The sequence below is a fragment of the Centruroides vittatus genome, unplaced genomic scaffold (genome assembly GCF_030686945.1).
Source record: "Centruroides vittatus isolate TY-2023 unplaced genomic scaffold, ASM3068694v2 contig_290, whole genome shotgun sequence".
In the NCBI taxonomy this organism is placed as follows: domain Eukaryota; kingdom Metazoa; phylum Arthropoda; class Arachnida; order Scorpiones; family Buthidae; genus Centruroides; species Centruroides vittatus.
The window spans coordinates 1759767-1785862 of NW_027121846.1; the positions used below are offsets into that span (position 1 = coordinate 1759767).

General features: G+C 29.6%; 1 protein-coding gene across 2 annotated transcripts in view; it reads left to right on the plus strand.

The window, feature by feature from the left end:
- The first annotated feature begins 775 nt into the window (after positions 1-775).
- The window catches only part of adp (adipose), a 41049-nt gene continuing 15728 nt past the window's right edge, over positions 776-26096 (plus strand). The window contains exon 1 of one of the 2 annotated variants that reach the window (XM_067266963.1): positions 776-896. The gene's annotated coding sequence lies outside the window, so the exon portion shown is untranslated. Of the gene's footprint in view, positions 897-4131; positions 4270-26096 lie in introns of those variants that run through there. The other variant, XM_067266962.1, reaches the window with a different exon arrangement.

The window sequence follows — 26096 nt, forward strand, 5'->3', positions numbered from 1 at the left end:
TTTCACTCAAAGGTGTTAGATAGACGTTAAAGGAAAAGTATGATGTACTACACGGATAAGCCACTGGTAATTTCAGGCGGAGAGCACATATTTTACCGTAAATTAATTTGAAATACAATTAAAAATTGCAGTTTACAGTTTTCGCCGATCTCTCTTCAGTCTATAAACAATAAAATTGTTTTCTAGCATACAGTTAATAATTTTGCTTTTTAAACAAAGATGTAAAATATGAAAATAACTTAACAAAGGTACAATCCGCCATAGAGTTTACACCGATATTTTGGGCCTGTCGCGATCGCGTAACATTGTTCTTTTATTTTTATATATGACGTCATCTAATAAGCTCATTCCATGTTGTGTACAGTGATGTACTTTTGACAAACTCCTCCCTTTTAGTTACGTACACGATAATTCATGAACCTCTTAAATTGGAGAGATGATTTTAAAAGGTTTTACATATCATTTTCAACTGATGATTTATTTACGTGACTAATAAGTAGAGTTATAAGAACAAATTTATATGCCACTATACCACTAAAGAAAGGTCACGTAAAAGATTCTTCGACCTCCATCTTCTCCATTGTGTACAATGATATAGTTTTCGCGATCCACTCCTTTCTTCAGAGTTTAGATTGTACACGTGAATAATGGACGACCCCATAATAAAGTTTGTAAAATTGATAAAAGTATACAGGTGATGACCTTGATTTCTCATGCTTTGAAATATAAGAGATAAGTGAGTTAAACAGAAGCCTGAAAAGCATTATAGATGATAATCAAAATATTGGCCTCGTTTACATAGTGACTGTTGATAAGCCACATGTTGAGAACTAAAACGATAAGCGACGGTTTGACAACGGGAAAATACAGATGTATATGATTACATGTGGATCTGAGTGAGTAGACATTGTGTTGATATCATGGCGGTTTCGTGTTTTTGTTTTGGACTTTAATTAATGTTACTTATAATTGAAATTAAGTTTAATGTAATAATTAAATTTTGAATTTGTGTAAAATATAACCACTTGAAATTTTAACTTTGGAGTTATTTTAGTAACAAGATAAGTTTAGATAGCAACGCGATAAACTTTTATCGAAGCTAAAAACATACTAAAACGTTTTTAATTATTTATAATATTTTGCTAATCTTTAATCGATTGTTTTAAAAAATCGGAAGAGGGATTTATATAATTTAATAGGTTAAATTTCAATATTTTATGCTATAATAATGGAAATATTTATCAGATTTTATAATTCTTACGTCAATTTAACGTCATATTGATGGATTTTCATTACAAAAAAGTAAGAATGACGTTAACTTGACGTAAGAGGGTACACAATTACAGTACGCTCCGCTGATTATAATCACAAATATCGTTATTCGTCGTTTAATGTTATCAGAATTAATGTGTTCCGAAGCATGTAAGTTAATAATAATTATAATTATTATTAATTAATCTTCAAGTTTGTGTTTTTTAATCGTTTTAACGTGCATTTTTAATATCAGATCAAGAAAACTAGAATTTTCATTAGCCTTCTTTATTTACCCCAAGTAATGTTTTCAATCAGCTTTGTTATCACTACAGACGAGTTATAAACTGATTAAAATAAATGGATTTCACAGTATGATAACGCCAATGTACTTTAATTTTTCAAAAATGAACACTCCTGTATCTATGATGAAAATAATTACTTAGAAATACGATTCTGAATTAATATTTACCCTATTACCACATTAACCCTCTTACCTAATCATATAATTAAAAAATTATGAAAATCATCTTGAGTACAAAAAATTAATGTAAACATATTGTGTCTAAATAAAATGAATGAGATTATTCGTTGTTGGATTATTAGATGAAACTCCTCTTACACTTAGTTATGAATTATTTTCTAATAACTCGGAACACGTTCGGATAACTTAGAAAATGGTTCTTTAACTAACTATTGCTGTAGCCGAGGCGATAAAAGGCGCCAGTCTGCCTCTCTGAGAGTTCCAGAATTGAATCCGAGCAGAGGACCCGAGGAATTTGTATAGACAATCTGTCGTTTATATGTCGGGTCTCGTTTTTCATCAACCGGCCGTCCCATTGTGAGCATTGCCAAACCCATGATGAACCTAAAAATGACCTTAATGTCCTCAGCCGAAAAGACAAAAACGAAATACGCTATCATACATTCCTATTGTATGGCAGTAATGTTTTCAAGTTACAAAGTAATTTCATCCCTTACAGTTAGATACGAAACTACTGTATTACAGTCGGTTTATTGTAGGCCTCTCAACGTTTGTTGGCAGTTGTAAAACCAGACTAAACTACTTTTGAACCATTCGTAGTGGAGAAAGGAATACCCAAGGCTAAGGGGATATAATAATAATTAACTACTTAACTAATAAAGCAGTTTCTCCCTACAATTGTTTAATCTGGTTTGATAATTGCCTACTGTTGAAAGGACTATACCAGTAATATAATTCCAGAACCTACAGTTTCTGGATAAGATAAGAAATGATTTAAAATTTTTCTGACAGTCTATTAGAAAACAGTTTTCCGGCTAAAAAGACGTTTCATTTCCTAAATAAGAGTTGTTTATTTAATAAAATGAAATCGAAGAGGATATTGAATGATTAACTACAGCCTGATCTAAGAACTACAAATAATGTAGAAAATTACTCATGTATTCCCAGTTAGTTAGCGGTAGATTAATTAATTTTGAAGAAAGTGATTTCATCCCAAGCAATGGAATCTGCTAAATTGTTAGATGAAATCACCGGAGACAGTTTGGAATTCTATTATACTAACTTTGAAGAACATGCAAAACCATGTCAAGAATAATTTTATGGTCATTTTTAAATTTAATCACAATATAAACAAAATTATTTCTAAGGGATGGTTGACACAGTCACGACATTCAAAGTTATTTTCAAGGTTGGAGTTGTTTTATGAGGTTTACTTGTGTTTATACGCCCTTCGTGACGCACTTAAGACCCCCCGCGAGACAGGAATACAGACACTTACTCTGAATACTTTATTCGGGGTCCTTCCTGGACCGGGCGATCTCCGCTCTTATACATAAATCAGGGCCGTCTCCCTCCCTCCCTCCCTCTCTCTCTGTTGTTGCTAGATCTTCCCGTAACAGTTGTGCTAGAAAATTGTCCTTTTTTTACTCTCCGCCCTGTGGACTCTAAGAGGACCTCTTATTAGCAAACCCATTATGGGTTCGGCCAGATCCACAATGGGGCGGCCGGGTGGTAAGGGACAGGGGCCGACGTAGACGGCCGGATGGCCGAGCGGTCAAGGTGGCAGCCTACCGCTCTGGGGGACCCGGGATCGAATCCGAACGGGTCGAATAATCCCCAGGAATTTTTCGGGGGGTGGTCCGTTCGGATATGTCGGGCCCCGTCCCTCACCACCCGGTCGCCCCATTGTGGGCCTGGCCGAACCCATAATGGGCCTACTAAATGAGGCCCTCTTAGTGCCCACAGGGCGGAAAGAGTTAAAAAAAAGGGGGGCCGACGTATCCAGTCGGACCACCCCCGAAAAATTTCTGGGGATTTTTCAACCCGTTCGGATTCGATTCCGGGTCCCCCAGAGCGGTAGGTAATTTGTTGTCAAATTGCCTGAATATTGAAAATTAAACGTTTCGACAGTTGATCACTTACACATTTAAAGTTTAAGATGTTAGCTATCATTAAAATTATAGCGCCTAATCACTGGACGTTGATGATCTATTAATTACATATTAGTGACAAAAAATGCTGTTTTAATATGCCGCACGCCCACGCTGGATTATAGTACTGTATCTAAGGTGTTGATACGAAATATATGAATAACAAATATAATATCAAAATAAAATTTTTATATATATTTTTTTATTCTTGTCAAGCTTTCGTTTGTATTTTGTATTTTTTTAACAGTTTCATTTGTATAATCTGACAACAGACGATTATGGCAATCATCGCATGGTAAATGACAACATATATACAGTATATATATATTTTTATTTACAATAAGACAATAATTAATACATAAAATAATTATTTTAATATTGTAACAAATATCAAATTAGATATTTTAATTACTTTCAGTATAATTAACTTAAAAAAAAACGAAAAAAAAAAATTCGAAACAGCAAATGGCGCTTCGATCGCTAATCGTATTATATTCCCTAGAAGTGTCAATCTAGAACTGTAAACAAGAATTGAATCGTTTAAAATATAATTGTTTACAGATTTGTGATAATTATCTGCACATATGTCAACCAATAGTAAAGGTGAGCTGTGATTTAAACGTGCAAATAAATATTACTGACGGATTTTATAATTATTTCAACTTGTCGCTTATGGAATGATTCCCTTTAATTTACACACATTTAAATGGCTTCACCACAAGAGTTTCTTAACCCTCTTTTTTTTTTTTTTTTAATTTTGAAATTTCGTATTTAGAATATAAAATTTTAACGAAAAAACGAATTTTTTTCTGATAAGGAAATTGGGATTATGTATTTTATTCTGACACAATTTTTATAATCATTTGCTGCATCTGGTTTGTTCTTTCATTTTGCTATTTGATTAACATTTATGACATATATAACATGAGATATTGACAATGTTTCTTTAAATTAAATTGAAGAAACAGTGTTGATATAGAGTTAGACATTACATTTGTTTAAAAAAGAAATGATTAAGTATTAAAAATAATACATGTATGTTTTATTACTAAGTGGAGAGCTTCCCTTTTGATGGTAATCATGACCCTAAAAAATAAAAAGAGGTGTTGTAGGAAATGTTTTGCTTGGATGATTTTTACCTCTAAAGAACCTTTATCCTTATATTGTTTTTTTGCTTTAGAGAATATTTTTATGACCCTAATTCCCTGCCAGTCATTAATCTAACTTTTTATTTTTTTATCGGTTTATTCACTAAAATAATATCAGATTTTGAGAATTTAGTATATTTAACATGTTAAATTGTTGTGTAATTATATATAATACTTGCACAACAATTTATAACACCAATATAGTAATAGTAAATGTACTATATACATTGTATAAAGAAGTTTAAATGATATTTAGAATTGCAAATTCTTTTCTAAAATTTTCCTTCATTTTTTTAATAATAATCTGTTAAGTTAAACATTTAAACATAAATTACAGTTGCATTTTTATTTTAAAGAATATTTATAATTCTTCATAGATATCATTTGATTAAAAAATTTACATTATTTTAAAAAAATAATAATTTATTTCCAGTATAACCTAGGATATATATTATCTTACATAATAGTGTTTTGAATAAAATATAAACTGTGAAGCATTTTTAGTGGAATATATGTTGAAATTGAAATTTTTAATAAGCATGTATATTTCTAATGTAGAACTATCGTTTTGATTTTTCTACCTTAGATTTGAATTTATGGGTTTAAATAACATTTAAAACCAAAATTAAGTAATATAGATACCATAAAATGTTATCCATATAAACAATGTGGCAAACTGGATACTTATTATATTAAACAATCGGATATTTGTTTTTTAATACAGGATACAATATTTTGAAATGTGGTGTTCTACTTCCTACATTTTATATAATTATGTTAATTTTTAAATATGTGTACATTCTATTTTGTATTCTTTATTAGTTATGTTCTAGATTGCCTGAAAAGGACTTTAAAAATGACTGAAAACATTAGTATGTAATAAGATTAGTTTACTGGACTTACAAAGATGACTGTTTAATATAAAATGCCATCAAACTTAAGTATTTAAGATAGCTGTATTGGTTTGTGTTATCATCTGAAAGAGTTTGGACAATAAATATTTGACCAAACCTAATAAATAATATAAATTCTTAGGATAAATGACAAAAAGATAACAAACAATGTAAGTACTAAAATTCCAAAGTATTTTTGATAAGTTTAAAGGACACATTCTTAGTTTACTATAATTTTTGAGAGCAAGAGTTAAATGATACTGAAATATTTAGATGAATTAGATTTTGGTGCTGTTACTAGCTTGAGCTTCAATGTGTCTTTTTCATTTTTTCTTGGTGATCAAGGTATTTTTCAAAATCATCATCAAATTCTGAACTAGAAATAGCAGGTGATGTGTCAAGCTGAGAGTCCACATAATTTGATTGCTTTTTTCCTGCAATTTTTTCACTCAAACCAAGTAGTGCTGCTTTTCTTCTGGTTAACTGATCCTTAGATAGCATTATTCTGTAATTTGAATCAACATAAATTGCTGCTAATAACATATCATTATCTAGTAACTGAGTTTCTCTGTGCTCCATAGACTCTTTGATTCCATCAGCAATGAGACCACCAATTTTGGATAACTTGAAGAACAAATCTCTCTATTCCTTGAACAATAATCTGGGTATTAGGTAAGACTCTTGGAACTTTACAGTTGCAATATATGGATGGTGAAGTAATATTTCAAGCTGCTTAACTTCATCCCATACTTGATCAGCTAAAGTTATGTCAAGATTAGGCATATCAAGGAGTACAGGCTTTAATTCTAAAAGACATTCAATCATTAAATAAACACTGTCCCATCTGGTAGCTTGATCAATTAGGACTCCTTTTCCACAGCGCCTTTTGAGAATAGCATTAATCTTGGGGTTCTGAGCAGCTGCAGCAACCTGACGCAACTTACTTATGAGCTTAACTGCACGAGCTCCTTTCAGACCATTGTGAATTGCAAGCTGTAAAGTATGCACACCACACCTCATATGTTGTATGCTGACATTGGTGGAAGTGAAACCTGCAAAATTGTTTCCAATAACATGCAAGGTTTTGTCTAAGTGCTCATCTTCATCTAAATCAAAATTACTGTCCTCATTCTCCAGGTTCTCCACACAGTTTTCTCCTGAAACAAAATCTGTCTTTTTGTCATTTAGTTTTTCAACTGTTTTTGTCATGTTTGATGCATTGTCTGTTACTACGGTATTATCAAGATATTTTCCTTCTTAATTATTTCAAATTCTTTGAGCACATTTTCAATCAATTTGCAAACCTCATTGCTTGCATGCTGGGCTTTAGTATCTTTAACTGCTAAGGTACGTATTATCGTTTCTTTATTTTCATTCACAATTGGGCATTTATTGCAAAATATTTACTTGTTGATGGGTGCATGTGTCCATTTTCAGATGAATATACTTTTCCTTGAGCATTTCCTTCAATAATTCTTTTTGACTGTTAGCTTCTTCTATTATTATTTTTCTAATATTATATCGTTCCAAAGATACTCCTAGTTTGGCTGTCATTTCACCAATCAATCCAATAAAACCCGAAGAAGAGAAGACATTTGAGTGGTAGTCTGTTCTTTACAAGTTCAATAATATATCTTTTAAATTTAGCAGCTGTCATTGTTATTGTAATTCTTTGAGACTCAAAATACAGTAAAACCCCGCTTAACGCTGATTTGATATAACGCGGTCTGCTGGAAGCCTAAAAAAAAAAGCTCAAATTGTATGCTGATCTTAATTATCATGGCATTTCATTGATTCGTACATAATACAATTATTTACGAATATGAACTAGTCAGTAAAAGGTGTCCTTTCTTTAAATCTCCGTTTGTTTGGTGCAATTTTGGAAAAAATATAACATTATGGGTGCCATAGACAATATCGGCTTGGCTTGGCAAGAATTAACTGATAAATGCACGAACAAAGTGTGGAAGAAGTTATGGTTGAAAGTATCCAAGAATTCTCAACGAGAAGAGCCTATTGCTGTATCGTTAGGTTGACCAAATTGTCAATCTAAAATATACAGCAGGAATAGGAGATGCAGACGAGCAGGATATTGAGGAGTTACTGCAGGTTTCTGGTGAGAGCCTTGCCAATGACGACCTTCAAGAACTGGCACAACAAGGAATTCATGTAGAACTGGAAAATAGAGATTCTGAAAATGGTGAACCCAAAGAATTTCCCTACAGATTTCCTTAGTAAAAGTTTGGTAATGATTACCGAAATCATTGATCAAATTGTAGCGAATGATCCAGATTTTGAAAGGAATGCAAAAGCGAAACGAGGCGTTTTGGATGTGATCTTAAGAATTTCAGAAGAGCCAGGACCTTCATCACAAAAAATGGAATTTACATTTCTGTGTGCATATGTTTATGTTATTTAACATATATTATTATGCAAATTAATATAAAAATAACCTAAAATTAAAGTAAAACTTGTTTATTTTTGGTTGCCTGTTCACCTATCCCTATTTGCTCTATGTTAAAATGACCTCATTTAATGCTGTTTCACTTAGCGCTTTGTCATCTAGGAACGCATTCCCTGCGTTAAGCGGGGTCTTACTGTAATTTATTAGAGCATTTTTTTCTTTCTACTTTACTACTTGTGCTAGGCCTAGAAATTGATGACTTTTTGTTGCTTTCCTTTTTCCATCATAAGCTTGAATTCTTTTGGATGAAAGCACTCCAAATGGTGTTTTAAATTGGATGACCTGGTGGGTGCATCACCTCTTTTTCCTTTCCCTGTACTGATTTCTGAATTGCATTGCTTTTCTGGGTTATCTTTGTTAATTGGCATTTGAAAACATTGTTTTCTCGAGATAATTCAAAGCATCCAAATACTGCAGATTTCTTTTGTTCCATTATAGGAAACTGAATTATTAAATTTATAGTTTATCTGAAAAATAATTAAGTTAATTTAAATTTAGGGTTAAAGCTAAATTCAAAAATTAAACTTGAAATAAAGTATTTTTATTAGCTGGATTAATGATTTAAATTAGATAATGCAATATAATAAAATTGTTTTTTAATGTTTGATTGTGCAATATAATTAAAGGAGTAACAAATATATTTTGTTACTCCTTACTCCTATTTGTATTCCTACTCCACAGCCCTGACTGTCCAGGTTGGACATCCCTGGACTAGGCCCACAATGGTATGGCCGGGTGGTGAGGGATGAGGTCAACATATTCATATGGACCACTCCCTGAAAAATTCCTGGGGATTTTTTGACCTGTTCAAATTCAATTCCATGTCCCCAGAACAGTAGGCTGCCACCTTGACTGCTCAGTCATTCAGCCATCTCAAAGAAGGGACTGTTGCGGAAAGGTAATTTGACCAAAAGTAGTCATTGATCTCCTCGTGGAAGAGAGGATGGTCAGTGACCAGTAATTAATACTGATGTACTATTAATTAATATTCGATAAGTGATCCGTGTTGGATAGGTTGTGATTGCCCTGCATGTGGTCAAAGTTGCTAACCTTAAAGTCTGAAAGACTTTATATAAAACTTGTTTAAATAAACAAAAAATGTAAAAATGCAAGAGTAATTGCTTTTATAAGATGATAATGTGTTTATATTTTTGCAACAGTTTGTTTATATAAAGTACGTGGGAAGTATGTTCTTGTAAATATCAAGTTTATAGAAAAATTATTGGGCTGCAATTTGGAAAAATTTTAAGCCTATGGATTCTGACTGTCTTATTTTAATAAAGTTTTGTAACTGAAGAATGTAATGATCTTGGAATTCAGCCTGTAGGAGTCTTTAACATTTGGTGACAAAGTTTAAATAAGTTTAGATTATGTATTATAGATTGTATATAATGTTTTGGGTTGAATGTGTGTGCATAACAATATATATATAGTAAAATTTAGAAGAAATGTTGGAAAAACTATCTGGGGCAAACAGTAAAGTGGTATTGAAAATAAATATCTGCAAAAGACAAAAGTTATGTTTAATGGATTTACTCTGAAAAAGATTGACAAACAGAACTGAGATTGAAGAAGTACAAAATTATGTCTATCTAGATTAAGAAATATCTATGAATAACAATATCATGAATGAAAAAACAGGAGAAGAAGAATTAGACAGAACAACAACAAAAGAATTAGGATTGGATGGACTACATTTAGCAAATATTGCATAATTCTAAAAAGCCACTATGTCTGAAAAGAAAAGTATCCAACTGGTGTGTTCTACCAGCATTTACCTAGAGGAGCAGAAACATGGACAAGACACCTAAAACGATAGCTAGACTATACAAAGAAGTATGGAAAGATGGATGCTGAGAATTATAAGAGAAAAAAAGCAAATCACTTGGATCAGAGATCAAAACAAAGGTATATGATATCATTGAGAGGATAAAATGTTCAAAATTGCAATGGACTGAACAGATTGTCAGAAGATAAGACAACAGATATATAAATATCCTAGACTAGTTTGTACCCATGAAGGATCAAGTGCCTGAGACAAAGATCTCAAGTATGATGGAGCAGTGAAATAAGTAAAGTGGCTGGCATAAATTGGAAAACTAAAGCATTAGACAGAGAAAAATGGAAAATATTAGAGGAAATGTTCATTTAGTAGTGGATTGATAATAGTGATGATATAGTAAAATACAGTGGGTGGTCGGTTAATGAACATAATTTGTTTCAAGACTCTGTTCGCTATCCAAATTGTTTGTTAATCAATTACCAATTTACCATAGGTTTTTATGGGAATTTGACTAATTCGTTCTGGAGACCCCAAAAAATAAAAAAATATATACTTTCTTACTACGTTTATTTTTATGTAATAACTAAAATACATATATGCACAGTTTTGCATTTTTATTAGTCATGTTTTTTCTGTTTGTGGAGGTTAAAGAATCTATCTAATGTCAATTGCTTTTCTCTCTTCAGGATTTTTCAGAAATAGTTAATAGCATTGTAATAGTAGAGATCTCCAAGCCTATTAACCTCACCCTAGTTTGGATGCCATTCTAAGATTGTTCTGACATCCTCCACTTCTTCAAAAGATGTTTAATAGCAGATTCTTTTTCAGAAGAAAACATATCTTGCAAAGTTTCTTGGTGTTCTTCATTCAAGAGTTCTTGGCATTTTTCTGTCATCAGATCAGTTTCAGGTTCCATTATGAGCTCTTCAATGTTCTTTATTTTTCAGATGTGATTTTTATTACTCTTTAAGCTGCTTGAATCTTCTTGATTATACAGTATCTTTCTTAGATAAAATTGAACTGTAGCCTACTGTAGACCTGTTCAAGCCATACTGCCCAGCAACATCAGACATCTTCTGCCCACTCTCTACCTTTGCTATTATGAGCCCGCAGGTTTTGAGGGCATAAATTCAAGAGTTAAAAGGGGGTTCATGACCCACAAGTTCGATAGGAAATTGATCGGATGTTGATTACACATTTGATCAGAAAGAGAAAACATAAATCCAAGGCATTGCGATCAGATCAGAAAGAGAAAACAAAAGTCACGGTCATCACAAGTGAGCAAATTAGTCATCGAACATTGAATAATAGACTGGCTCAGTGCCAACCACGATGGCATAAAAACCTGATCGACTCTGGAAAGGGCGCGATCGTCCAGGAAGGTCTGAATCCAGTGTCTCCAGTCCCGGATATAAGACTGATTCCAGCTTCCATAATCCAGGAGGTCGTCGCATACGGTCATCGGACCACATATCAAGGTATATCGACTTTAAACTTTCTCCCACTAGAAGTTAGGCACGTGACCACTTTATTGGTTAGAGCGCGATTAGCGATAGGAATATTTTATCCGCATTTTGGCAGTAGTTATCTGTATACCTTTATTTTATGTGTATCTTTAGTGTATGTGCACTTTTGTTAGTTAATAAACCTTTATTATTTGTCAAACCTGTCTCCTGTCAAAGTAAGGACGCCTGTCGACTTACTGACGCACTTCCCCACTCACTTTTTGCCCTCCTAGCCATCCAACGACAGCGAGGTTGGGTTTTACCAACCCGTGCAGCGTAAGTGGTCAGCGAGGTTTTCCCCCTGACCCTCTGCTTATCTCACACTATTATACTCTCACCTTTCAAAAATAAAAACCCACTCTCCCAAATACTATAAGAGAGTTGTTTCTGTCAGAAAAAATAAAAGGCTGGAATTACAGGGAGAGTTTCAAAGTTTGGAGGAATACTATCCGATCAGTATATACTGGGCTGAGCGTCGATGTCAACGTCTCCCAGGCTTCAAATAGTTTTGAATTGTTGCCTGAAGACAAGAGAAGACCAATCAGTATTCATTATTTTACATCGCTGCTTCTTGTGTTTGTTCTGTGAGGTGTTCATTATCCGAACATAAAAATCTTTCATGAAAGTGTTTGTTAACTGAACTATTCATTAACCGATCACCCACTGTATGTACCAAATATGTGAAATTATTAAATATTCATAAAAATGATAGTTTATTAGTAATACAGTATATTCAATTGCATACAGACTGTAACTGATTTTTTTATTCTTAATTTAAATCTAGAAAAATTTTATATTCAGTGAGATTGGATTTTTAGATCTTGGATTTTCTATGTTAATATTCTTTCCTTAAACTGTCAATGACTATGCAAAGAAATGTATAATCAGTAGTAGTATAAGGAAAGATAAAATATCTTTAGTCAGACAAGAAAGTTATGTTTCGTTAACAAGATGTTTTATAGGAAAGACAATAGTATGATTGTTTTGCTTTTCAGCATGTCATTTTTATTTTCTTGCTGCATGTTTACAGTATTTAATTTGAATATTTACATTTAACACTTCATAAAAAATATTTTTAAAGTATAAGGAAGTACTAATTTATTTCTTTTGCAAATATACATAATGTAAGAGCATTTTATCATTTTAAGATATTCTTTTAGGATATTTGTACTTTAAACTCTAAACAGATTAGTTCTGAATGGAATGAACAGATGATTTAAATTTCTTAGTAAATTCATTATTACTAATTGAGTATCTTTTGTATAACTTGACAAAATTCCAATGTATCTTCATCCTATAGTTTTATCTTAATGATTGAGTATATTCTTAAATATCGTTATATTGTTGCTTTTTTAAAACTGATATTAATATTTTGAGCTAAAAATAAAAATTTCATTATCCATACTATGTTTTATATAAATAAGATTGCAATAACAATATGCCTTAATGTATTCATAAATGGCAATTCGAAATTCTTTCGAAATATACAAGGTGGTTATAATTAAACAGGAGGTGTTTAGAGCTTTGTGTTAAAAGAACTCTTAAACCAAATGCAACCAAATTTGGTTCCTGGTCATTGGATTTTGATTTTGCAGATAAAACGTTCAGTTCCAATGTTTCCAATAGGTGAAATTTAATGCTAATGCCACTGCAATTTCATATTACATAAATTGGAGAACAACTTTAGGGTTAGGGTTATGTAGGTTGCAATGCATGTTTAATATGGATTAGTAACAAGTCATGGTGCTTACTGATCATGTATTGCTTGATAAACTTTAATCAAAGAAACAGCAATGCTGATATTGCACTCAAGGAGTTCCAATGTTTGATGTCCTTGTGGAAAGATTGGACTGTTACTAATCCCCAAAAAATATTTTGCATTTTGAGGAAATGAAAACGTTCAATGTGAAACGAAGTAGGTTTTACATTGAAAGTTGTCATTCTTGTGTTGGCATTGAAAGTTGTGTGCATTCTTCAACTTTGGTTAAAGTTAGCAAAATGATGGTAGTGAAGTCTATCATCATCAAATAATGATAATAGCATTGGTATTTTTTATTTTAGTTTCATGATTGTTAGTTTGATGTCATGAATTGTTTTGAGTGATATTAAAAGTATTGTTGAAACATATTGTCTTCATTAATACTTGTGTTTTTGGAAGAGTAAGGTATCAATATCACCATGAAAACATTATAAATTTCCATTTGCTTGGATATCTGTTGTTATTATAAGTTTTAAATATATTAGTATTATTTTTTCTTATCTCTGTCAAAATACTTGTATTCTATATATAAAATACTTAGCTTAAAATCACTGCAACACTTTATTTCCTGTCATGAAAAAAGAATAAATAAAAATGGTGGCACTTGGAATTATGATTCATCATTAAATCACAAAATTTTTTATGAATAGTCAATATTAGGAACAAGTTGGCAAAGTAAGCAGAGGTAAAACTCCTTAGTCTTATATCAAAAAAATTTTTATGGAAAACTTTAAAAGTTTTAGGTCATTGTTATCTTTATGGTTCTGGAATATTTTTGCAGTATTCTAGTAGAAAGTTTAAATGTGCTCTGGAGACTATAATTTTCTTGCACATGCCCTTTCCAACATGTTCATAACATGTTGGAAAGGGCATAAACAAATGACATCATCATCATAGTTATATTCAAAAATAGCCAATATTATTTGCATGAATTGTAAGTCAAAGATCACTTACAACTTTTTTTTTTTTCCTTTTTTTCCTTCACTACTAGGTGCATTAATAGACACTAGGCATTTTTACTTTATCTTTATTCTGGATCCTCTATAGGCTGATATGCGTTTCGGTCAAAGGCCCCTCCTCTGTCGGCATGACTTGCAGGATTTTCCTCAGGTGGGGTTGACACATCTCGCTTAAAAATTACTTATTTACAGGTACTTTTAAAATTACTTTTTTACTTGTAAATAAGTAATTTTTAAACAAGATGTGTCAACACCACCTGAGGAAAATCCCGCAAGTCATGCCAACTGAGGAGGGGCCTTTTCCCAAAACGCATATCAGCCTACAGAGGATCCAGAATAAAGATAAAGTAAAAATGCCTAGTGTCTATTAATATACCTAGTAGTAGTGAAGGAAAAAAAGCAATAAAAGGAAGACACAGTCTCGGAATACATAACTATAATCACTTACAAGTTATAGAATAAAAATTTTGATATCCAATTGTGCAAATCTTTGGAAGTGTTTGCTAATTATCTAAGTTAAAATAAGGTGGTTAAAGCAAACAAAGCTACATATGGAGCCATAATTAATTGTTCCTTGTCACTACTGTTGTTATTGTTCTTGGTTGTTCATAACATCCTAGTTGTTCACAACATCAATAGAACATTTTAATTCAGTGATGTCAGAAAACTAGAAAACTGATGATCATATACAGAAATCAGTCAAATGATTCATCTGGCATAACTCCTAGCCCAATGTCCTTTTTACATTTCAGGATCTGATCACTTTATTTTTGTCTTCTGTGAAACTTGCCACAGATAAATTTCTAATAGTTTGTTACTTTCTTTTCTTATTATCTTGAGCATCGTTTTTATATTTTTCATTTCTAAAATCTAATTCTTCTGCTGAACTATCATTTTAGTAAAAACATACACCTTTTTTAAGATTATCCTGAAATTGATCAAAACTAAACAGAAATAAAAATTTTATTCTTGGGGATTAAACTTGATAACTGCTTAAGTATAACTATCGAAGAAGCAACTGTCCAACAAAAACAAAAAAAAATAAAAAAAAAATATTTTAAAATCTAATATAGTTAGGTATTGACAATTTTATCTAAAATTACATATACTTCTACCAACACACTCTTATCATAGCTTTGTGTTTGAATACAAGTTTTTACTACTTTACTATCGATAAACTAATGATAATTTTTTTTTAAATTCATATTACCATAAAATTGAAGTCATTCTATAAAAATATATTTACATTATAATGTGATTGAATCAAAATTTATGTAGAATTAACCTTGGAATAAATTTTGCTTCATTTTGTTTTTTCCTACTTTACCCTTAAATATATTAGAATTCTTGTAAATGTAAAAAATTATTAAGGTTAAAAGAGAATGAAAACTGAAATTTAATGTTATTAATTAGTTACTATTAAAATCTTTGTTTATTGAAAAAGTCCTGTTATATTTTAACATGCATATAATATCTTTCATCTATGTGCTAATAAATGCTGCTGTATACAGAGTATAAGGAAAGTAATAATTGAATGCAGAGATTTTTTTGTCAAATAAAAATATCGTTTTTGTAAATTAAGTTGTAAAAGATTATATCATAGATATTATCAAGTTGTAAAATATTGAAGATTAATATTATAGATACTATTTAGAATAAAATAATTTAGTTCTTTCATACAATGAATTACATTCAATTTTATATCTTAAACTCCATTTGGTCATTACAGAAAATGCTTTTAGTTATTTTTCTAATTTCTTGATTGATTATGATTAATGTGTTTTGAATATATATATTAAAACAAAATACATATATGTATGTATTTTGGGTACGAGGCTTATATTAATGATTTTGTCAAATAAAATAAAGGTTAAAAAGTAGTTGGCATACTTAAAGTATATAAGTCAACTACTCTAGTTATTTGTGAAAAGATAATGAGTCAGATTTGATTGGAAAAAGACAAAATGCATATTCTCAAACAAAATTGTCATTCGTACTTTAAAAATATAGTATGACAGTATAGGATTTTTCTTATACTGTAACTCAGGGATGGGAAACCTTTTTCTATGTAAGGGCCGCATTTCAAGACTTTGAACTGATGCAGGCTGCATACAAGTGGAAAAGAGAAAAAAAATATCAGTAAATCACAATTATTTATTCATATATAATTATAAATTAGCACAGGTATACTTAATTTAGCTTTTGGAACTGATTTAAACGTAATATATCGGAAATATTTTGTTAAATATTAGTCAATGCTAGTGTTAAATTAGTTTTGATGTATCTGTTATCCGGTTTCTTGTTTTAATTTCTACTAAATTCATTGCAGAAAAACAATTCACAGGCATAAGTTGTAGAAAATAACATTTGAATTTTTGCTGCATACTTCCTTAAGCTGGGAAATTAATATGTTGCAGGTTGCCCATCCCCGCTGTAACTAATGGTTGTCTATGAACTTGTTTCATTAAAATCTTTCAAATATATTATTTTTCTAATTGAGTTCTGATGATGAACATGTGGACTGAAAATGCTTGTATCTGAAAATTTTTACTTGGAGAAAGGCCATTTGAAATGGATTTACATTTGAAGACATTCCTTACCAAGTGTATTATTATTTATATTTTTATATAAAATTAATAAAATTCATATTTTTACCATCTTTTGATAAAAGAATTGTGTATCTTATTAATGGATACAATAAGGAAAAAAGTGTTATGTTAGTCACAAAAATTCCTGAAGTGTGGAGGAATGAGGTCATCCCAGCAAATCAACAAGTTTAGAAAGGGTGTATAGTGTGCTGGTCTTTGGTGATGGAGGATCCAATAGAACTTGTCAATGTATCTGGTCTTCAATAAAATCCCTGAAACTTGCAAAAAAGTTTTTGTTTATATATACATTTTTATATTTGCTTAAGTTAATTGACATTTAATACTTGATAAAATATAATACAAATATATTAAATAAAAATGATAAATTTTAACCAGCTTATAATTTTGATTGCCTTCAATATAAAATGGTAAATAACAGTTAAAATAAAATTAAAACAGTATTTATGTATCTGACAGTCTCTGAAGTTTGAGATTTGTTTTTAAGATTGCTAACAATTTTGCATTATTCTCTCTATCATTAAAGAACTAAAAGGAATGCCAAATTCTGATTTATAGTGTATGAAAAATATAATTCTCAAATAAAATTTTTGTCATGCTTTAGCCAAGCATGAAATAATTTAAAAATGTTAGAAAATGCATTAATTTAGTATTACTGAAATTGTTTTGAGACGATATAATATAATAATTTACTATTTATATATATAAAATTACATGTTCTGACTGACTGACTGAATCATCATTGCCCAGAACAAACTGCTGAACCTAAAGAGGTGAAATTTGATACATAATTAGGGTACACCATGAGAATTCACACTAAGAAGAGATTTTCAGAAATTCCTCCGCGTGGGGAGAGGGAGAGGATTAAGGCTTAACCCCGAAGAACTCGGCTTCTATTATACTATTTTAGATGTCTTGTTTTTAAAATAATTTTTTGGCAGGAAATTGAACATATTTTTAGACCCTTTAAAAATTTTCAACGATATTTAGTGTTCCATCGTATTTAAAGTTGACATGGGGAGTGCATGCGCATAAGTTCACTGTATTCGAACTTTTCGTCTTAATGTTTGATTTTATGTTCAAATTTATATTTATGAATGGTTCTGAAAGTTCCAGCTTATTTTTGGAATTAATTAAACCTAAAGAAGAACCCATGAGGTGTTACGGAAACATTTGTTATTCATCACTTAGTGGTACTGTGAACTGGTTAGTAGTTGCAGTGAGTTTTAATTGTCGTTATTCCAGTGTGGTAAGCAGATATCTAAAAATTCTCTAATTAGTCTCAGAAGAAGAGGGACCTAATTCTTGCACTCAGTGAAAACGAGTTAGATTGACTATAATCTAATAATCTTAATCTTTGTTATCGTTACTTTTTGCTCAAGCAACACTGGGCTCATAAAGTGCAAGAAAGCATTGGCTAATGAAGAGACAAAGTGTGGAATCTGCTAGTATTTATATGGTTGCCTTTACACATTAATTTAGTCCTATAATCGATATAGCCGAATTAAAATAGTATGTTGCATATTTATATATGTTAATGAATAGTGATAATTAATTAGTGAATCATAATGAAAGTAAATATTAATAAATAATATTAAATTTTTATTAAATCTTAATAATAATAAAACAATAATAATTAATTTAAAAAAAATTCTGTTTGAAGTTTTACAGTTTGAGTTTTAGAGAGATCTGAATAATAATTGTTTAAATTACAGATCTGTTAGATTTTCTCTAAAAAACAAATGTTTAGTCTTAAAAAAATTATTATTATTTTTAAGACTAAACATTTGTTATTTTATTAAACGTTAACGAAAATGTTGTTATTTTATTAAATTTAATTGTTGGATTTTTAAAGGTGTGATTTTTGTTAAAAATAATGAGAGCAAGAAAGCATTGGCTAATGAAGAGACAAAGTGCATCTATTTTACCAATAGCATTTTATAGATTATCTTGAAAGCACTTTAATTTTGTTTACAATAAGTTGCATTATTTTAAGAAACAAGCTGCTATACTGTAGTGATCAATACACTATATTATTATATATTGTAGTAGCATAAGTTTTTATTTATATTTGAAAATACCTCATTTTCAATTGTTCTTGCTACATTTTATACTCTGTAGCAGTTTTCTTTAAACTTTCAGCATTTGTGGAACTAACTGGGTTCTATAGATCAGGGGTGGCCAACAAGTCGATCGCGGATCGACCGGTCGATCGCGAAGCCAATTTTGGTCGATCGCTCGCTATGTCTTCACTTAATGTGTTACACTTGTAATCGAACGCAACAGTATGCATGCAGTTATGACTCGACTCAGAAAAACAAAGCCATTTAGCTTGAATATTTGGTACTGTCATACGGTAGCTTTTTTCTTGAAAAAGGAAATTGTGGAATTTATATCTTTTCCTTTTAAGAAGGATTTGTGTGAAACGTATTAGCCAAAAAATTTCAGACATATTTCGTATGAGCAAAAGGCATTAGAAAAAGAAATTATAATTTTACAAACTGACTTAATCTTACAAGTCAGAAAATTTGAAGATTTTTGGAAATGCGTCAACTGAGAAAGACAGCCCAGTATCACCAAATGTAACGAATATATTTGTTCTTGTTTCGGATCTACATACCTGTGTGAATCGGCATTTTCATACTTAAAGTTAGCGAAGACTAAACAACGTTCTGTTTTGACTGATTCCCGTATTGAAGACTCATTATTATTATCTTTGTCAGGATATACACCTAATTATGACTACTTGATTAGAGACGTGCAAACTCAGTCCTCCCATTAATGTTAAGATAATAAAATAAATTCTAAATCTGTCTTTATCTGTAGCTATTTTGAATTAATAAATATTGTTAATAATTGATGTTTTAATTCCCCTGGATGTGAGATTTTTGGCCCGTTAAATAATTATGTTGTTTTTACGTAGGTAGATATACAGGGTGTTTTAGTACGAGGTGCACTCTCGCGAACTATTGATAGATTAGCAAAAGAGTGCACCTTGTACTGAAACACAGTGTATAAACATAGTATGTATTTCACACCTCCCCCTCCCCATTTAGACTATGCTTATGACAGCAAGTCGATCGCGATATATTTTTAAGATAAAAAGTAGATCTCACGTACACAAAAGTTGGCCACCCCTGCTATAGATGTTAATATTTGATTTTTTATAATTCCACAATAAAAATGACTGTTCTATATATATTTTTTTCTAATTACTTTTTTGTAATCAAAATTTTATTTGAAAGTTTTTTTTTTATTTATTTTTGAACATCAAGCATTATTGCGATATAAATTTGTTATGAAATTTTTCTTCAAAAATTTTTTTTTGTAAATTAAATACAATTTCTCAGAACTCCTGAATATTACACAGAATCTTTGGCTATAATTCCATTGGATGCAATTTAAATATCACTGTTCTATAGATTAATAAGCTAGTTTTTACATTTTCATAAACCTGTTGCACATACAACAGAGTGCATTCTTACTAATCTTTCAAACTAATTATAAGGTTATTCAGATTAGTGGAAAATTTGTATTAGTGTGATTATAGGGAGAGAATAGGAAGTTATAGAAAATTGCAGATAAATCCATACAGTAAAAAACTTTTTAAATGTGTTTGGTACATGTGTTCATGTTAATTCTTTTCCATATAGATGTATATTTATCATTTTTTTTTTAGAAAATAAAGACAGCAAAAAATAGGATTCATATTATAATTGTTACAGTGGCGTAGCAAGGGAAGTGCAAGGGAGTCTATCATGCACCGGGTGCCACTTGCAGAGGCGTGCCCAAATGGTCTCCAAGACAAACTGTGTGTTTCTGGAGGGGGAGGGGGATGCCAATAAAGTGTTGTGCCCCGGGCGCCAGTTATGTTTGCTATGCCACTGAATTGTTATACTAAATGATAGTTCTATTGTTATTATTGCTATTATGTCAATATAACAAAAATTATTTCAATTGTTAAGTTTGGCTATTTTCTAAATACAACCAATTTAGATCAGTTTACATTTACATTTTTATTTCTTTAGTGTGTATTTGCTTAATGATACTTCTCATACTTGTTTTAATTTTTTGGTTGTTTTTTAAGTAAACTCTTTAATTGTTCAAATTGTTTTGTGTATAAATATTGCATTTAGTATAGTCACTTTCTGTAAGCGTTTATTTATTTATAGTAAATTTTAAAGAAATTTGTATTTCTCATATTAATTATGTATCTACATAATTTTTTCTATATTGGTAAGAGTGCAAGATGTATAAACTAGTATTTCAGAAAAAATTTATCAGAATTATGAAAATCAGGTGAAATAAATGATTATGCAAAAAAAAAATTCTGAGGGGAAAAAAATTGATGATTTGGAATTGGAAGAAAAATGATTTTGGAAAAATTATTTTGCTTTGAGAGAGTAATAATAAATGCTTTAATATTTAATTCAATTATATTATAAATTTTTAATTTTCAATGATTTAGGTTTTAAATGAATTAAATATTCATTCAAAATCAAAAAAAATCAAATATTTGTAAGTTAGACTTATGAAAATAATTTAAATAATTTGAAAACGTGGTGAAAAATGCAATATAGAAACATTCAGTAGAATGTATCCTGTGTTAAATTTGTTTTTTAATGCAATATTTAACAGATAACTTTTACTTTATCTTTGATATACCAAATTAAAAAAAAATTTAGATTGAATAAGAAAATATTTCTCAATTAAATATTATTGATAAAAGTTCATTTTCTTGTTTTTATTTATTTTTTTTTCTTCCAAATAATTTCAAAATAAAATTTAAGGTAATAATAAGAATATGTTTCATTATTATATTCATGATGTTTGTCATTAATAAATTTTCAGTTCAGTAGCAATGTGTTTTAGTCAGTTTTTCTTATTTTGGAGAAAACAAAAGCTTTAATATAAAATAAAAATTAGAGTTTTGTAATTTTATTCTAATATGTTTCTCAGAAACAGTTTTTATATACAACTGACATTTAACAGGAAGTATGAGAATAGAAGTAATGTAACAGTATTGAAGGAAGTAATTTCAGCATATGACTAAAATTAATGCTAGTAAAATTTATAGCTTCTAAACTGTTGAAGGAATGGGAAGTAGTTTATGCTAGGAAGGAATTATAGTAAAGAATAATAATAAACAAAATAATAAAGAAATAATAATAGTGCAAATATGATGATATGAATTATGTCATTAGTGTTGAAGTTGAAAACAAATAAATCAAATTAACTTTAAGAAGATAAGTTTCATTTAATTATGAATAATTTCAGATATTTAAAGTTTTCAATATAATTGTATTTTATTAACTGAAAGACTTTTTCTAATTGAAACATTTAAATAAATTAATTTATTGAAGAATAAATAATAATTATATCAAAGTGATAATTATGTAAAATTTTATCATGTTTGCAATTCTGATTTTTAAATTAAATTTATATTGATTTAATTACTAATTATATAATTTCATAGTTATTTATATTCTTTTGTTTCTATGTTAAGATTGGAGAGAGTTATTTTAATTCATATACAAAGTTCATAATAAAATTAGAAAAATTCCTTTAAAATTTTGAAGTATATATATTGTATATAGAAATTAAAGTTCTGATATAGAAAATTAAATAGAATAAACTAGTATTTAGATTCCTATAAATATTTTGTGTTGTATTTAGTGCTTCGTACTTATATTCAGGGTTGTAGATACAAAACTGCAAATTCTGGATCCTCAATTTTTAAATCTCCAATTTCAACTCTTTCATGAATGTTCAATTTGTGTTCATAATGGTAAATGTACTGAAATGATAAGTGATACTGTAAGAAATTTTATTACTGCTACTGTATGAGCATCAAACTTCATAGCCCAGTTTGTCCTTTCAATTTGTTCAGATTTTATCTTTAGTTTCTAATAAATTAATAGTAAATGTTTTGAAGATAAATTAATAAAAATAATATAGAAATTTGAAAACTTCTATAATACAGCATTATGTATAGTCTAAACTATGAAAATATTATTTGAAAATACAGAGGTATCAAAAATTTTGCATAATTAGAGCATGGCTTCACTTGGATATAACAAGTAAATTAATATCTTCAGCAGTATTTTTTTTTTTTTTTGTAACTCTTTCCACCCAGTGGGCACTAAGAGGGCCTCTTATAGCAAGCCCATTATGGGTTCGGCCAGGCCCACAATGGGGCGGCCGGGTGGTGAGGGACGGGGACCGACATATCCTGACGGACCACCCCCCAAAAAATTCCTGGGGATTTTTCGACCTGTCCGGATTCGATCCCGGGTCCCCCAGAGCGGCAGGCTGCTAACCTTGACCGCTCGGCCATCCGGCCGCTCTTCAGCAGTATAAACTCCAAATACACTGTAAATAAAGTTTAAAAGTTCAAGTATTTCACAAGGAATATAGGAATATTTACAGTCAAAATATAATTTACAGAATCACTATATTTAAACAAATATAGTGATTCTGTAAATTACTGAATCACTATATTTGTTTAAATATAACACTGATTACAAATTACAATCAGTGTTGTAAAACACTGATTGTAATTTCAAAATTAGAAAATTCTAAATTCTAAATGACTGTTATAACATCAACAACATAAGGTCAAAAGAACACAATGACATTACCATTGAAAGGAGTTAGTGTCTATTTTTGATGGCCAAATATGGATTTTTAACATCCAGATTTTCAGTGCTTCACTGTATATTTAAACATTTCAGTTTTTATTTAAGTGATATTTTTCTTTTTATAAATTAATCTTTTCTATATCTAATATATAATGTGTATTATAATTTAAATAAGCAGCTTTGTTTTACAGTAAATTTAAGTGAAGAAATTTTTAAAATATTTATTACAAAATTAAAAGAATTATAATTAACTATAAAATATTTATTCAACAGAGAGTAATTTTATTCTTAAGAAAAATTAATGATGATAGTTTTTCTAAAGTTATTGTTTTTTCTCAGAGAGTTCCAAAAAGCTACACTATGTAAGTGATGAGTTGTGACATATGAATGATAGATACCATAAATAGAAATGAAACACAAATTAACATCAATTGCTTTATAACATTGGGCTAAATATCACCATAATAATTGTAAATTACTGATAAATTTGACCTTAGAGGGAGGTGATAGGTGCCATCTTGTATTAAATTTAATAATTAAAATTTAATTAAATAATTTTAGATTAAACTGGAAGAAAAGAATTAGTGTGGAGAGTGACTCAAACCCACAACTCCTGCTTGCTGTGCAGATGCATTGCCAATTACACTACTTGGACCTCTGGTTTTATCTGCTCTTCCTGTATATTTAATATTACAATATAACAATCGTTGGTTGTTACAATGCTGACTGGAAATGCATTCAACGCCTTTGTCCTGTAAACTCTCACACAAGGCACTCAGCTGGCCATTGCATATCCAGCAAGGTGCACCTATACAAATATAAACATCTTACAAAACCTGATACATTACAATAAAACTACTTCAATTGCAGGCAGTTTATATTTGAAACAAATTTTGAAATAAATATAATAAAATGCATAAACTGTATAAAATTTAATGAAATAAATGGGTTCCACTGATGCTCAACCCCTCCCTTCCAGTGTGGTTGCCATTTATGGACAGCCCTTCCTTGTGTTTTTTGATGCAAGAAAAAACTGTTTTGCTGACCATTACTGAAAAACCATGTGTGTTGATCTGTTTTCTTTAGGGCTGTCCATTAATTACAGTTACAGTTTTACAGCCAATTTTTGATCGCCCCTCTCTTTCTGTTGTGAACAATGATGTACTTTTGACAAATTTCCTCCCCCTTCAATTACATGTACAATAATACTTGGACTCCCCTGACATTGAAGAAATGACTTAGAAAATATTTGTAGAACTTTTTAAACTAATAATTTAATTCACATGACTAGTAAGCAGGTTTATAAGAACAGATTTGTTTGCTACTAAAATCTTCATATAGAAAATGCATTAATCCCCTCCCTCCTCATTGCGTACAGTTATATACTTTTTGCAACCTCCCCTTAAATTGTACATGTAATTAATGGACAGCTTCTAACATAACAAAAAATTATGTATTTAAGTTCTTTTCAGGCACACTGTATTTATTTTATTTTTTTTTATAACAGTTAACAAAATTAATTTATTTCATATGGTACTGGTACATAATATAAATTTGATACTGCAGTTATTTAATAATTTACTTTATTAATCTTAAATCTCACAATGCAGTTTAATGTAAGAATAATAAGCAATTTCATTAAGAATTAGCTTAAAGTTCTTAACAAATTATACTTGCTAGGAACTTACTGAAAATTTTATGCAATTGTTTTTCTTTCTAAATGGCTGTAGAATTTACTTTCAATATAATCATTTAAAATGTTAACAAATTGCTTGAGAGATTAATTCTGAAATTTTCTGATATATATTTATTATTATTCATAATGAAAATGTACCTAGTAACTACATTATTTTTATGTTAGCTGAATTAGTTTGTGATTCTATTTATATACCTTGAATAAAATAGAAATGTTCTTTGCTTTATAAATAATTCAGTTATTTTTCAATTCAAATTATTGCCACAAAGTTAATATATTGTCATTCAAAATCATTCAAAAATAAGCTATTACTTCAAGCCTTTGCACTCTTTGCCAAATGACAAGCATCCATTTATAGGTCAATTTTTAAATTAGTATATTCTGTTTATATCTAATAAAATTATCCTCTTTCTGTTTTTCATTAGATTATTTTTCTAAAATAAAAGTATAATTTTTAATCATTTTAAATATGAATGAAAGCTAGTTGTTTATCTATAACAATAAAATTATAAAATCATTAAAATGATTTGAATTGAATTAAATGCTTTCTAACAATTTTTGAATAAATTTCTTCATACTGAGAAGAATTTTTATGAAGATTTTTATTTTCAGAAAGAATGAAGCAATGGTTTATAAGTAATAATTAAATATATAATTTTGTTAAAGGATTACTGTAGTTGAAAAACTGTACTGATAGAAACATGACTAAATTCTATAAATATTGTATTTAGAGAAAATTTTAAAATAATTATTATTTGTTAATAATATGTTAGTTATAATCTAAATTAAACAAAATTAATTTCAACATTAAAATAAATAACAATGAAAAAGCTAATAATTTTGAATGTCATTAAATATATAAACTGTATTTATATATAATTATAATGTTGCTTTTTTCCATATAAATATGTTTATAAATTTGAGATAGCACTAATAAAAACCTTGTTTATAAATTAATTAACAGAGCCAAATGATT